The sequence below is a fragment of the Staurois parvus genome, unplaced genomic scaffold, assembly GCF_062004578.1.
Source record: "Staurois parvus isolate SC_StPar_1 unplaced genomic scaffold, SC_StPar_1.0 ptg000401l, whole genome shotgun sequence".
NCBI classification, from domain to species: Eukaryota; Metazoa; Chordata; class Amphibia; order Anura; family Ranidae; genus Staurois; species Staurois parvus.
In genome coordinates this window covers 5,259,907-5,273,416 of record NW_028318197.1, presented here as the reverse complement: position 1 = coordinate 5,273,416, position 13,510 = coordinate 5,259,907, and the positions used below count along the sequence as shown (strand labels likewise).

The 13,510-nt window shown below is 40.9% G+C and overlaps 1 protein-coding gene across 3 annotated transcripts in view; it reads right to left on the bottom strand.

The window, feature by feature from the left end:
* The window catches only part of KIZ (kizuna centrosomal protein), a 257,345-nt gene that overhangs the window by 175,187 nt on the left and 68,648 nt on the right, over positions 1-13,510 (bottom strand). The gene's annotated exons all lie outside the window — the stretch shown is intronic.

Genomic DNA, 13,510 nt, shown 5'->3' with positions numbered 1-13,510 from the left:
GTGTCCTCCCGGGATTGTCTAGCGTCGGCATAGACTGTTAGAAGTGACTAATGTAGTTAGCAAACAAATGGGGGAGGAGACAGAAATATATGCTTTGTTAATTTTTCACTTCGGAGGTTTACAACCACTTTAAAGCTAAACTTGTGGGACGTACGGACGGACGGACGGACGGACCGACCGACCGACAGACAGACAGACAGACCGATCGACAGATAGATAGATAGATAGATATACATTGTATATAACCAGCAGGGCCCTCTGTTTCCACTTGTACCAAATTGTATTGTAACTGTTATGTCTACCTTCATTTTGTAAAGCGCTGCGCAAACTGTTGGCGCTATATAAATCCTGTATAATTATATATACATACACAGTGAATATAAAAAGTCTACACACCCCTGTTAAAATGTCAGGTTTCTGTGATGTGAAAAAAATGAGACAAAGATAAATCATTGCAGAACTTTTTCCACCTTTAATGTGACCTATAAACTGAACAACTCAATTGAAAAACAAACTGAAATCTTTTGGGGGGGAGGGAAGTAAACATAAAAAACTAAAATAATGTGGTTGCATAAGTGTGCGCACCCTCTTATAACTGGGGATGTAGCTGTATTCAGAATTAAGCAAGCACATACAAAATCATGTTAAAAAGGAGTCAGTACACACCTGACATAATTTAAAGTTCCTCTGATTAACCCCAAATAAAAGTCAGCTGTTCTAGTAGGTCTTTCCTGACATTTTCTTAGTCACATCCTACAGCAAAATCCATGGTCCGCAGAGAGCTTCCAAAGCATCAGAGTGTGATGAATTCTGGACTATTTATTAAGAAAAATGATATTATCTCTAAATAGGGAATTCTAAGCTGACTGTGATGGGTTAACATCCTTAGTTGATTTCAGGTGACCTTCCTGGAAGCTACCATAAACAATGAGTGGAAAAGATCTGCTTAAAAGACAATAGGATTAAACACAACTATTTGAATTTCTGCAGATGATCAAACACAGTACCATAATTGACAATCCTGGGACTAAGACCTTATTGCCTGTAGTTCTCCCAAAACCTTGGAAGGTGTGTGATTACCAAACAAAACCTCTGAGATATCACAATCAGCTATTGAATACTGAGGTTAAACTCCAGTCCAATCTGTTTACCCAAATTACCCAACAATGGATGAAGCTTCCTATGTCACATCTCCTTGAACTGTGCATTCAGCATAAGGTGAAACTGGGTTCATTTAAGATAAAGAGCTTGGTATTTCTAAACTGAAACATTATCAAAAGGTATATACCCACACACCAAAATCTATTCAACAAAGTTGGGTACTGAGATTGAAGTTATAAAATATAAGATGGTTTGTGAGTTGGGTAAGTTCTATATTTCCAAAGGAAATCAGCCATCCCAATACAGGTCATATATCAGAAAAATGAGAAAACAAATATATTCACATATTTCTATGGTCCTTATTCGAGAGTTAGTTGGGAAATAATTTATACTTGAATAGGACCCATATATTTTATCCATAAAGACATACTGTTTATATCAAAGGGTGACTCATCATTAAGATCACCAGTTTATTTGTGATACCTGACTGTCCCCGGTGGACAGGTAAGGAACTTCTATAGGTACGCAAACTTCTCAACCGTCCAATCAACAAGCCTGTTGGGAGGTCCTTCGGAACAAAGGACTTGTATGGTATAAAATGCCACACACCTCAAATTGAGAACTTCTAAAAAAAACTTCTAAATCATCACTTCACTAAACTACTCCTAGGAACTACTTCTTCTAAAATCATCGCTAAATCACTTCATCACTTCTTACTACTTCTGAAACTACTTCTTAACTACTCTACTACCACTTTATACTGCACTATACTCACTTGCTACCTGCGGCCATTTTGCTGAGAACTTCCAGCTGCCATTTTGTTTTTGAAGACCATTTTGAAGGAAAAGATTTTCGCCAGAGATGCTGATGCTCATTTGAATTCTGGTGCCAGACTGACCAGAAACATTTTCTTTTCCAAACTACATCCCACTGGGAGGCCTCAAAAATCGAGATTCTGGGAGTTGTGGAACTGTGCCAAAATATTGTAATTTTCTTTTATATTCCAAATTTATTAAGATTTATAACATTTTATTGTGTGGTTAGGAGTGTAATAGGGTTATCCGAATAATTATTAATGTAATTGTTTGAGTATTGGTATTGAGATCATATACTGCATACTAACTGATTTGTAGTGTTTTTGGTGGTGCTAATTATCAGAGATACTTTCTTATTTCCTTACGGCCGCGGGAAATTGGATATAATATCTGAAGCACTATAAGTTGCAACTAACCCCTTTAGAATTTGTTTTAAGTCATTTGATAATCATATATAGTGTTATACCGTAGAAATTAGCATAGTATATTTTTGATTGTGTGTACAAATATATTCATTACCAGTATTTTGCGTTTGTATTAAAATATATATAAATATTTGTACATAAATACATTTATTTTGTGTATATGGTAACGAAATCACATTGGTGAAAAGAACTCAAGGAATATTATTAAGTGGTGATCAAATTATAAAGGTGTCCAAATTATTGGTTTATTAAATATTTGCCGTATTTTAATGGCTGGAGGCACTGCAATATTTTGTTCAAGGGAGCTGACACCGCCCTGTTTAGTTAGTATAAATTATTACATAAACCACCACAGGTTGAATTTGGAGGCACTGCTGAGATTTTGTTCAAGGGAGTTGACACCGCCGTTTATTTAGAATAAATTATTACATAAACCACCACAAGAGGGAGCTCACTGTTAAAGGGTATCAGTCAAGAGAAGGGTACAAAAGAATTTCCAAGGCATTAGATATACCATGGAACACAGTGAAGACAGTCATCATCAAGTGGAGAAAATATGGCACAACAGTGACATTACGAAGAACTGGACGTCCCTCCAAAATTGATGAAAAGACGAGAAGAAAACTGGTATGGGAGGCTGCCAAGAGGGCTACAGCAACATTAAAGGAACTGCAGGAATATCTGGCAAGTACTGGCTGTGTGGTCCATGTGACAACAATCTCCGGTATTCTTCATATGTCGGGACTATGGGGTAGAGTGGCAAGACAGAAGCCTTTTCTTACGAAGAAAAACATCCAAGCCTTGCTAAATTTTGCAAAAACACATCTGAAGTCTCCCAAAAGCATGTGGGAAAATGTGTTATGGTCTGATGAAACCACTGAACTTTTTGGCCATAATTCCAAAAGATATGTTTTGTGCAAAAACAACACTACACATCACCAAAAGAACACCATACCCATAGTGAAGCATGGTGGTGGCAGCATCATGCTCTGGGGCTGTTTTTCTTCAGCTGGAACTGGGGCCTTAGTCAAAGTAGAGGGAATTCTGAACAGTTCTAAATACCAGTCAATATTGGCACAAAACCTTCAGGCTTTTGCTAGAAAGCTGAACATGAAGGGGAACTTCATCTTTCAGCATGAAAACGAAACAAAGCATACATCCAAATCAACAAAGGAATGGCTTCACCAAAGAAGATTAAAGTTTTGGAATGGCCCAGCCAGAGCCCAGACCTGAGTCCGATTGAAGATCTGAATCTGATCTGAAGTGGGCTGTGCACATGTGCACAGGAAATACCGCATCCGGATGCCTAATGGCAGTCAGGGTTCCATTGTCTAGCCTGTAGAGGTCTGTGTGTCCCTCCATGAAAATGCCTCCCCAGTCCATCACTAACCCACCACCAAAATGGTCATGCTGAACGATGTTACAGGCAGTATAACGTTCTCCACGGCTTCTCCAGACCCTTTCATGTCTGTCACATGTACTCAGAGTGAACCTGCTCTCATCTGTGAAAAGCACAGGGTGCCAGTGGCGGACCTGCCAATTCTGGTGTTTAATGGCAAATGCCAATCGAGTTCTATGGTGCCGGGCAGTGAGCAGGGGCCCACTAGAGGATATCAGGCCCTCAGGCCACCCTCATGAAGTCTGTTTCTGATTGTTTGGTTAGAGGCATTCACACCAGTGGCCTGCTGCAGGTCATTTTGTAGGGCTCTGGCAGTGCTCATCCTGTTCCTCCTTGCACAAAGGAGCAGATACCAGTCCTGCTCATGGGTTAAGGACCTTCTACAGCCCTGTCCAGCTCTCCTAGAGTAATGGTCTGTCACCTGGAATCTCCTCCATGCTCCTGAGACTGTGCTGGGAGACACAGCAAACCTTCTGGCAATGGCATGCATTGATGTGCCATCCTGAAGTAGACCTTAGCCAAGTGCAAAACTAGTAAAAAACTGTCATAAAAGATGAGCAAGGAAAAAAATGTCAGTGGCCTCCACCTGTAAAACCATTCCTATTTTGGGGATCGTCTTATTGTTGCCCATCTAGTGCGCCTGTTGTTAAATTCATTAACACCAAAGCAGCTGAAACTGATTAACAACCACCTCTGATACTTAACTGACCAGATCAATATCCCAGAAGTTTAACTGACTTAATGCTATACTCTGATTAAAAAGTGTTCCTTTTAATTTTTGTGAGCAGTATTGGGACACCCCTTAAAATCATTGGATTCAGGTGGTCCAATCATCTCCATGGCCACAGGTGTATAAAATTTAGCACCTAGGCATGCAGACCGCTTCTACACACATTTGTGAAAGAATGGGTCACTCTCAGGAGCTCCTGTGCAATAAGTCCATCCGTGAAATGTCCTTGCAAGTAAATATTCCACGGTCAACAGTTAGTGGTATTATAACAAAGTGGAAGTAACTGGGAACAATAGCAACTTAGCCACGAAGTGGTAGGCCACATAAAATGTCCTAGCGGGGTTCGCGCATGCTGAAGCGCACTGTGTGCACAAGTCGCCAACTGTCTGCAGAGTCAATAGCTAAAGACCTCCAAACTTCATGTGGCCTTCAGATTAGCACAACAGTGAGTAGAGAGCTTCATGGAATGAGTTTCGATGGCCAAGCAGCTGCATCCAAGCCTTGCATCACCAAGTGCAATGCAAAGTGTCGGATGCAGTGGTGTAAAGCACGCTGCCACTGGACTCTAGAGCAGTGGAGACGTGTTCTCTGGAGTGACTATCCACACTTCTCTGTCTGGCAATCCTATGAACATGTCTGGGTTTGGCAGTTGCCAGGAGAACGGTACTTGCCTGACTGCACTGTGCCAAGTGTAAAGTTTGGTGGAGGGGGAATTATGATGTGGGGTTGTTTTTCAGGGGATGGGCTTGGCCCCTTAGTTCCAGTGAAAGGAACTCTTAAGGCGTCAGCATACCAAGACATTATGGACAATTTCATTTTCTCAACTTTGTGGGAACAGTTTGGGAATAGCCTCTTCCTGTTCCAACATGACTGCACACCAGTGCACAAAGCAAGGCCCATAAAGACATGGATAAGCGAGTTTGGGGTGGAGGTACTTGACTGGTCTGCACAGAGTCCTGACCTCAACCCAATGGAAAAGCTTTGGGAATAATTAGAGCAGAGACTGCGAGCCAGGCCTTCTTGTCCGACATCAATGCCTGACCTCACAAATGCACTTCTAGAAGAATGGTCAAGCATTCCCATAGACACACTTCTAAACTTTGTGGACAGCCTTGCAAAAAGTTCATGTGCGTGTAAAGGCAGGCGTCCCAATACTTTTGGCAATATAGTATGTATTTATGTGGGGGTAACATGCCTGGAGTACTGTTTTATGCTGAATCCCCAGCAACTCTGTACAATCTGTACTATAAAAATGGGTTTTATAATAAAATCCCTCCTGCGCTGTAATGGACCCCAAACCCTACCTTTCAGCTGCTTACACTCAAACTGATACCCAAACAGTGCAAAAAATATATATATTACAATAGTGCAACACTAATAAATAATACTTCTTAGGCAAAACAAGCCTATATGTGAATATAGGCTGCTCTCCTATTATGCCTCCTCCAAACTTTCTCCTCTGTGACCTTTACGGTCCTCTAAGCGGATATTCTGTGAAATCTCACTCACGTTAGTGAGCAAAAAAAGAGATCCTCCATAGTGTAGTAATCAAGCTTGCAGTTCATTTATTTGTAAAAAAGAAGTAACTCACATTACAATACAACCTTTTCCTCTCCCCTGTGTGGGTAAACTGCATTCATGTGGTACTTCCTAGGAGTTTTCAAGATGGCATCCCGTACCGGAAGTGCGTCACTTCAAAACCCGGAAGCTGCGTATTGGTGAACCTACGTGTTACGTCACGTGGTCTCGTGACTTCCTCGGGGAGGAGGCATAATAGGAGAGCAGCTTGGGAAGGAGATTTACCAGCTGGCATTGTTGAGGATCCAGGGAGATCCTGAAGGCTTTCTGGCCCCTAGGGGTCGCAGAAAGGAGGTGAGGAGGCACTGCAGCTGGAGTGGAAAAGTGTGTTGGCACTTACACGATTGAGCACAAATTGCACATTGCATGTGTATATCGCATCACCTAATCATTTAAACATTGGACTTATATATTTTTGTGTGTATTCATGAGATTTGAAGTGGCACTATCACATGATATATGTTCTTTATTTATATATTCTTAATATTGTTGAGTGATTTGTTGGCACGTGTGTAGGGCACTAAGAAGATTTTGTCACTTTAAGATGTGTCACATTTTTTATGTTTTCAATATTATTATTCACATATAGGCTTGTTTTTCCCAAGAAGTATTATTTATTAGCGCTGCACTATTGTAATATATATAAAAATGGGTACAGTACTTATATCTGCTTAAGGTTAGTGAAAGTATCTAAACGTTCTTCTGGAGTTACTATACATTATTCAATGCACTTTACTCTTAAAGGATAAGTTCCCCTTTGGAACATGTAACATATTCTAGCATCTGCACCTTTCCTTCCAACCCTCCCCCCCTTTCTCTGCAACAGTGAGTGCTCTCCACCCGCTGTCACAATTTAAAAACAGCGTGGCTGTACGGGTATCCACCTACACGGCTGCGTCATTCATTCAGTTTCATGTAAATTAATAGCCTACTAGACTGGTGAGCGCTCTCATAGTTTCTTTATATTCCTGCTCTCAAGTAACTTTCGGGTATAGGCAGACAGCTATCATTAAAGTCTGCAGGAGCCTGAGACTGCACCCACAATCAGCAGTGCTCTGCAGGCTCCATAGAAAAAAAATAAAATAAATGTACATTTTTTTTACCGGCAACACAAAAAAAAAGTGCATTTATTATTTTTTACAAAAGGTGAACTTAGCCTTTACGTGAATGGAGATCTGTATGTGTGTTTGGCCAGTCAAGCTGGTTAGAAAACTTTTTCCAATTTGACAAAGTTCCCACTTGAGGTAAACAGCAACAACATCTGCCCAAACCGTTAATCTCCTTTTTAGACATAATATTAACAGCCCTGGCTATTAGAGGGGCCACAACTACATACAGTATCAGTAGCAGGGCAATAGTCGTTTACTCCCTGAAGTATGTGCTCTGTGTATCTTCTTCTTTCTCTGCTTATGCCATCTTAGCTCACATTCAGACATCCAAGGTAGGTTAAATCTGGTCCTTCCAACCCTTCAAGAGCAAATAGCTTAGAAAAAAAAATGATGTAATGAAATATTAAAAAACATATTACATACCCTCACAGGAAAGCTGGGTGCTCAGAATCTCTGCAAAGGGCTGGCGTGCATTCTCATGAATCTTTTTAAATCTTTTTTCTTAGGTAGTTCATATTTTAGGTTTTGTTTTTTTTTCTAAGCAATTTATGTTTGGGCGGAGGGAGTCTAGTAAAGCGGACCTTTTTATTGACCTTTTTATTTAAGGTCCACTTTAATATTGACTGCAGAGTACCTTCAACTAACAGTATCAATAAAAGGGGTATAATGGCTGTGAGGATCGCTAGTGTAGGCCTCTTGTTCTCAAGTGGACTTGAACATCTTAATGTGTTTGCCTGTCGTGCAGCAAATTTACTAAAAATATGATTAGGGATCATAATATATAAATCCTTCAAACATAAAGACGCGAGGTGATAATTAATAATTTGTAGGAGTGCAGAGGTACTTGTCAGTGCATCCGCCAGAGCCTTGAGAGGCAGGAACAATTGATCAGCAGCGAGGCACAAAGTGCCAGCCATCTCTTGGTAAGAGATCAGATCTCAGGACCACCTGCAGACACACACATCTACTTGTTGTGCTGGACAAATGAGGATTTGGTGAAGGCTTCAGTTGTTTAATAATGCAAATTAAGATTTAAACATGGTGACAATAGAAATCTGTTAATCCTTTTTACAGCGTTGTAAATAGCCATTCAGGCCTCACTTCCAGACCGCCTGCTTTGTGTAGGGTTTAACCTAAATAGGCACTACAAGAATCAGATATCTGCCCAGCCACACACAAATCTGGCTTGCTTTGAAGCCCATTTCTTGATCAGAATTAGAAAACCATTATTTTGGCCTGTAAAATAAAAATCAAACTGATAAACACATGCAGCTTGAAGGACTTTGTCTGCCAAGACAAATTAAGACAATTCACTGAAGAGTTTGCAAACAGCTGTGCGTGCATCAACAGGGTATTTGTTTTAGGTGTTAAAAAAAAAAAAATCTACAATATAACCTATATGCCTCTAAGCAGGGATTTTCATTGCTTCCTTAACCAATCTCACCAAACCTTTATTTGGCTAGATAGCTCATTTTCCACCATTGTGATTATGTCTGGGTGGTCTTTCAGGGTGCTGCTTAAAGAGATGGTAATAATAAAGGAGGAGGGTAAGGAAGGGACACTAACAGAAAGAAGAACAGAATTTATGACAATCTGCAGCAGGCTCAGGATCAGAGGTCAGCAAACAAGAGGTTCCACTCTTTTACAGGTTGCTTCCTGGAAACAGTCTGATTAAGCTGACAGCTTGAATTATATCTGTTACATTCTATAGAGGACAATACATCTGTGCATGGCCCTCTTCAATCCAGCTGAAGCTGCGCAGGGGATTGGGGGGGGGGTATCGTTTTCTCTAGGCAGAACAAGCGCTGCAATTATATTTTACTTTCACAATGACTGTCACTGCTTTTATTAAAAATGTAAATAGGACACATCCCTTAAATTATTGCATTTGTTCTAGAAAAGGACAATACGTAAAAAAGGCACAGGACTTGACAGTTTTCTTATTAAATCAAGACTTATATTCACCAACAAATCACAGCAGCAACTGGGTCACACCTGCCACAAGACCTCATGAGGCATCCCGTAGGGGGCAGTAGAGAGGTAATATCTCCCCATTCCTGCTTCTCTCCTATTTCTGTATTAGTGCAGTAGGTGACAAAAGGAATTGGACGGAGTTTTCTGTAGTGGTTCCTGGCATTATACACTACAACTGTTTAGGACTGCTGAAGTACATTTGACCCTAAGGCCCCATTCACATCTCGCAATTTTGGGGTTGCGGGCAGAATTGCTGCAATTTTTCTCACAATCCTAAATCTTGTGGCATTCAATGGCACCCCAAATGCAATGCGATTCAGCCGTGATTGCAAACCGCATCTTTACAAATCATGTGAAGCTTGTTGCCCAAAAAGAAGCAGGAGCTTCTTTTCGAGTGAGCATAGGGCAATTCATTCAAGTGAATGGGCTGTCCTATGTGATGCACAGAATTTTGAGAAAATCGTAATGTAGACGCTCGTTCTCACTATGTGATAATAAGAAAAAGACCTAAGGTATGCAACCCCAACTACTACTCTGCCAGGCTGAGAAATGGCTGAAGATATTAGAGAAGATAGATAAAAACACCACAATAGAAAACACAGAAAAAAACAAACAATAAGATCATAAAGACAAAATAGACAGGAATAAAAAAAGAGCAAAGCATAATGAAAGGAAAGACAGGACACAGTAGGAAAAATACCCAAATACCAGGGCCAGATTTGCATTAGGACTAATGTCAATAGGTGTAGTTTACAAGTGTTTGATGTGAAGTTGGAAAGCATTTCATGTGCAGGTCAGCATGTCTCTTGATTGCTTAATATCCATAAAGCTGTGTCCCTGAATGGACAATAGGGAGAATAGGATTTTTGTACTCACCATAAAATCCTTTATCCAAGGTAAAAGGCATGTAGGAAAGCCCCAGATATTCCACTGTGCACAGAGCCAGATCCATAAAGACATAGTTTGAGAAGTCTGGTGAGGAGGAACTTATGTTGCCTGCACACAGCCCAAGTAGATGTTGCATCCTGCCACCTGGGTTCACACACTGCCTCCCACTGACTTCAATGGGATCTCACTCCTCATAGATTTCAATGGGAACACACACCTCACAGACTTTAATAGGAACTTTCACCCCATAGACTTTAACGGGAACTCGCACCCCATAGATGTCAACGGGAACTCGCACCCCATAGACTTCAATAGGAACTTGTGCCCCATATACTATATTGGGAACTCACGCCCTATAGACTGCGATGGGAAATCGCACCCAACAGTTTGGGGATGGCCCCTTCCTGTTCCAACATGACTGAACAGCATTGCACAAAGCAAGGCCCATAAAGACATGGATGAGCGAGTTTGGGGTGGAGAAATTGACTGGCCTGCACACCGTGAACCTCAACCCGACAAAACACCTTTGGGATGAATTAGAGTGGAGACTGCGAGCCAGGTTTTCTCGTCCGGCATCCTTGCCTGACTTCTGGAAAAATGGACAGCCTTTCCAGGAGAGTTGAAGCTGTAATAGCTGTAAAGGGAGGGCCAACTGAATATTGAACCCTACGGACTAAGACTGGGATGCCATTAAAGTTCATGTGCGAGCAAAGGCAGGCATGCCCAATACTTTTGGCAATATAGTGTATCTAAGCGATCATGCAAATCTGTGAGTTTCAAAACAAATCCAAAATCGCATATATGTGAACCGGAGCAAATCCATTCACACCTGGGCATTTTGGGTTTGCAGCAGAATCACAGGTTAAGATGCCATTATTTTCAAAGGTGTCTAAAATGTGGTGAGGTTTTACCGTGATTGTTACGTGGCAACTCTGTCCCAGGCGCTAACAACCCACACTACACCAAAAAAAAAAAAAAAAAAAACTGGGTCCCAACTATTTTAGCTGGCTCCTAGATTCAAAGCAAATTTGTCAAGCCCTGGCCTATTGAACACCTTTTGGATGAACTAGAACTCCAATTGCGAGCTAGGTCTTCTCATCCAGCATCTGTACATGACCTCACACATGCTTTTAAGACTGAATGGGTACATAGTCCCACAAACAAAATGCCCACTAAACGCATACTTTTTTTATTGTGGCTAGAGTAAAACGCATAAAAAGTACTGCCAAAATGCACATTTAAGGGATATAGTTGATAAAGGGAGGTTATGCACTTTTCAGGAATTAAAGAGTAAAAAGGATTTATTTTTTGTATTAGATGAACTAAAATACTGTCAATTAGGACATTTTGTCTCAACGTTCCCCCAACCACAGAGGATGCCGGAGGACATGCTTCCATTCGAAAAAATGTTGACTTCCAAGGTAGTATATAAACATATAACTTCTAGGATTTATAAGATCTTAATCGAATTGATGGGATCTGAATGGGAAAGAGAATTGTGTACAAAAATAAACGACCAACAGAAGATTAAAATGTTTAAAAGTTAATAAACGGGGTGATGAATATGAACACAGTTGAAATTAATTATAAATGTTTATCTAGATCCGCCTTTCTCAACCAGGGTGCCCAGGCACCCTGGGGTGCCTTGAGGTTTCTTCAGGGGTGCCTTGGCAAAATGTCCAAAAATTGCCCAAAACTTGTATACAAGCCAGTGGGTGGAACAAGCCTGCCTTTTAGTTCCACAAAACCACAGGTTTTCATAGTGCACCATTACGACCTTCTAGCCGCAGATGTCCTAACAGGCAATAACATCATCAGTTGATAAGGAGGTTGTCAGCTGCCTGCACAGCATTCTAGTGATCATCCCCTACCTCTCTTTGTCAGTGCTGGGGTCACATTAGCTCAGTGATGGAGGAAAACTGAGGGAGAAGAGAAACATTGGAATACTAGTCAGTACCAGTGTGAAGAAGTGTGTGTGCTTTGAAAGAATACATCCCCTCTAATGTTGGGTGTCCTACATGTGTGGATGTTGCTGCGTTATATAAAACTATTAGAATAGTTTTTCACATTTTACAATGGGGTGCCTCAAGACTCTCCATAATTTTAAAGGGTGCCTTGGGACTCTCCATAATCTTAAAGGGTGCCTTTACTGAAAAAAGGTTGAGAAACACTGATCTAGATGGTATTATACAACGAGGAGAAATATCACCATTGTGTTGGAGGGGTTGTGGGGCAATGGGGACAATGGCTCACATTTGGTGGGATTGTCCAAAAATACAGATGTTTTGGCAAGATATAATTCAATATATACAGGAGATTTTGGGGACATCTATTCAGAAGGATCCGTGGGTGTGTCTTTTTTTATCAGAGATGTCAATGAAACAATATAAAAATAGTATATTATACCATCTGATAGTGCAAAGTTTAATCCCCAAATTCAGGCAGGTCCAAGACCCTCCAATGAGGGATTGGATAGACAGAATCGAATATATTAATAGGATGGAGGAGTTACGCCATATGGAGGAAGACAAAGTGGAAACATTTAGAAAAGATTGTAGTAGGTGGTAAGAATACCTTAAAATGAGGGGTGCCCTGATAGCAGAGTTGGAGAATCAAATTGGTCAACTAGATAATAGAAAATAGGGTTGTAGACACAGGCTGGTAAACAAGGAAGGAAAGAGATGGTAAGAATTACTTGGACGGGGTAAATGTATTGGAGGGTGAAGGGATCGGGGGGGGGGGGGGGTGGGAATGGGGTTAAAGGTTTTTCTTTTTTGGGGGGAATGTATATGTTGTGATAAATGATATATTTTTAAGTTTTTATTGCTGTCTGTGTTCTTTTTAGGGAGATTCCCCATCTCTATTTGTCCTGTTCACTATTGTCATCAAAAGGGAAAGTAAAATTAAACCCCAAATTCTGTGCTGTCCCCAGAAATGTAACAGAGGGTGAAATGTTCCAATGGGGACACTAGTTCTGGGGACCTGGGGATCCACAAAAAATTCCCTTAATTTGCAGAGATTTCCCTCACTTTTTGTTTTGGCTACGGGCCAGGAAGTGAAGGTAAATCTCCCCAATGGGCCACAAATGGCAAAACATAAACTGACAGGGGTTATAACCCTCCCTTACTCTATCCAAAATGAAAAAAAAAAAGATTTCTTCATGATCTCTCCAAAGTGAGAAAATCCCTAGTTGTCACCAGGTTCACCAGAACTAGTGTCCCCATTGGAAAATTTCCCCTCTGTTACTTTTCTGGGGACAACTCAAAATGTGGGGTTTTCTTTGAAAGATCTTACCTCTACCCCTGTTCTGCTGAGAACCCAAAAATTTGGGATTTACTATAAGGCCTCATTCACATATCTGTACACCCGTGCAAAGGGCTGCCTTTGCCTACACAGGTGTTCCATGCCTCTGTGTGCAGACAGACCCATTCATGTCTACTGGAACGCAGAGGATGCAAGGACACAGCAAATGGTTCCAATTTGACAGCTGT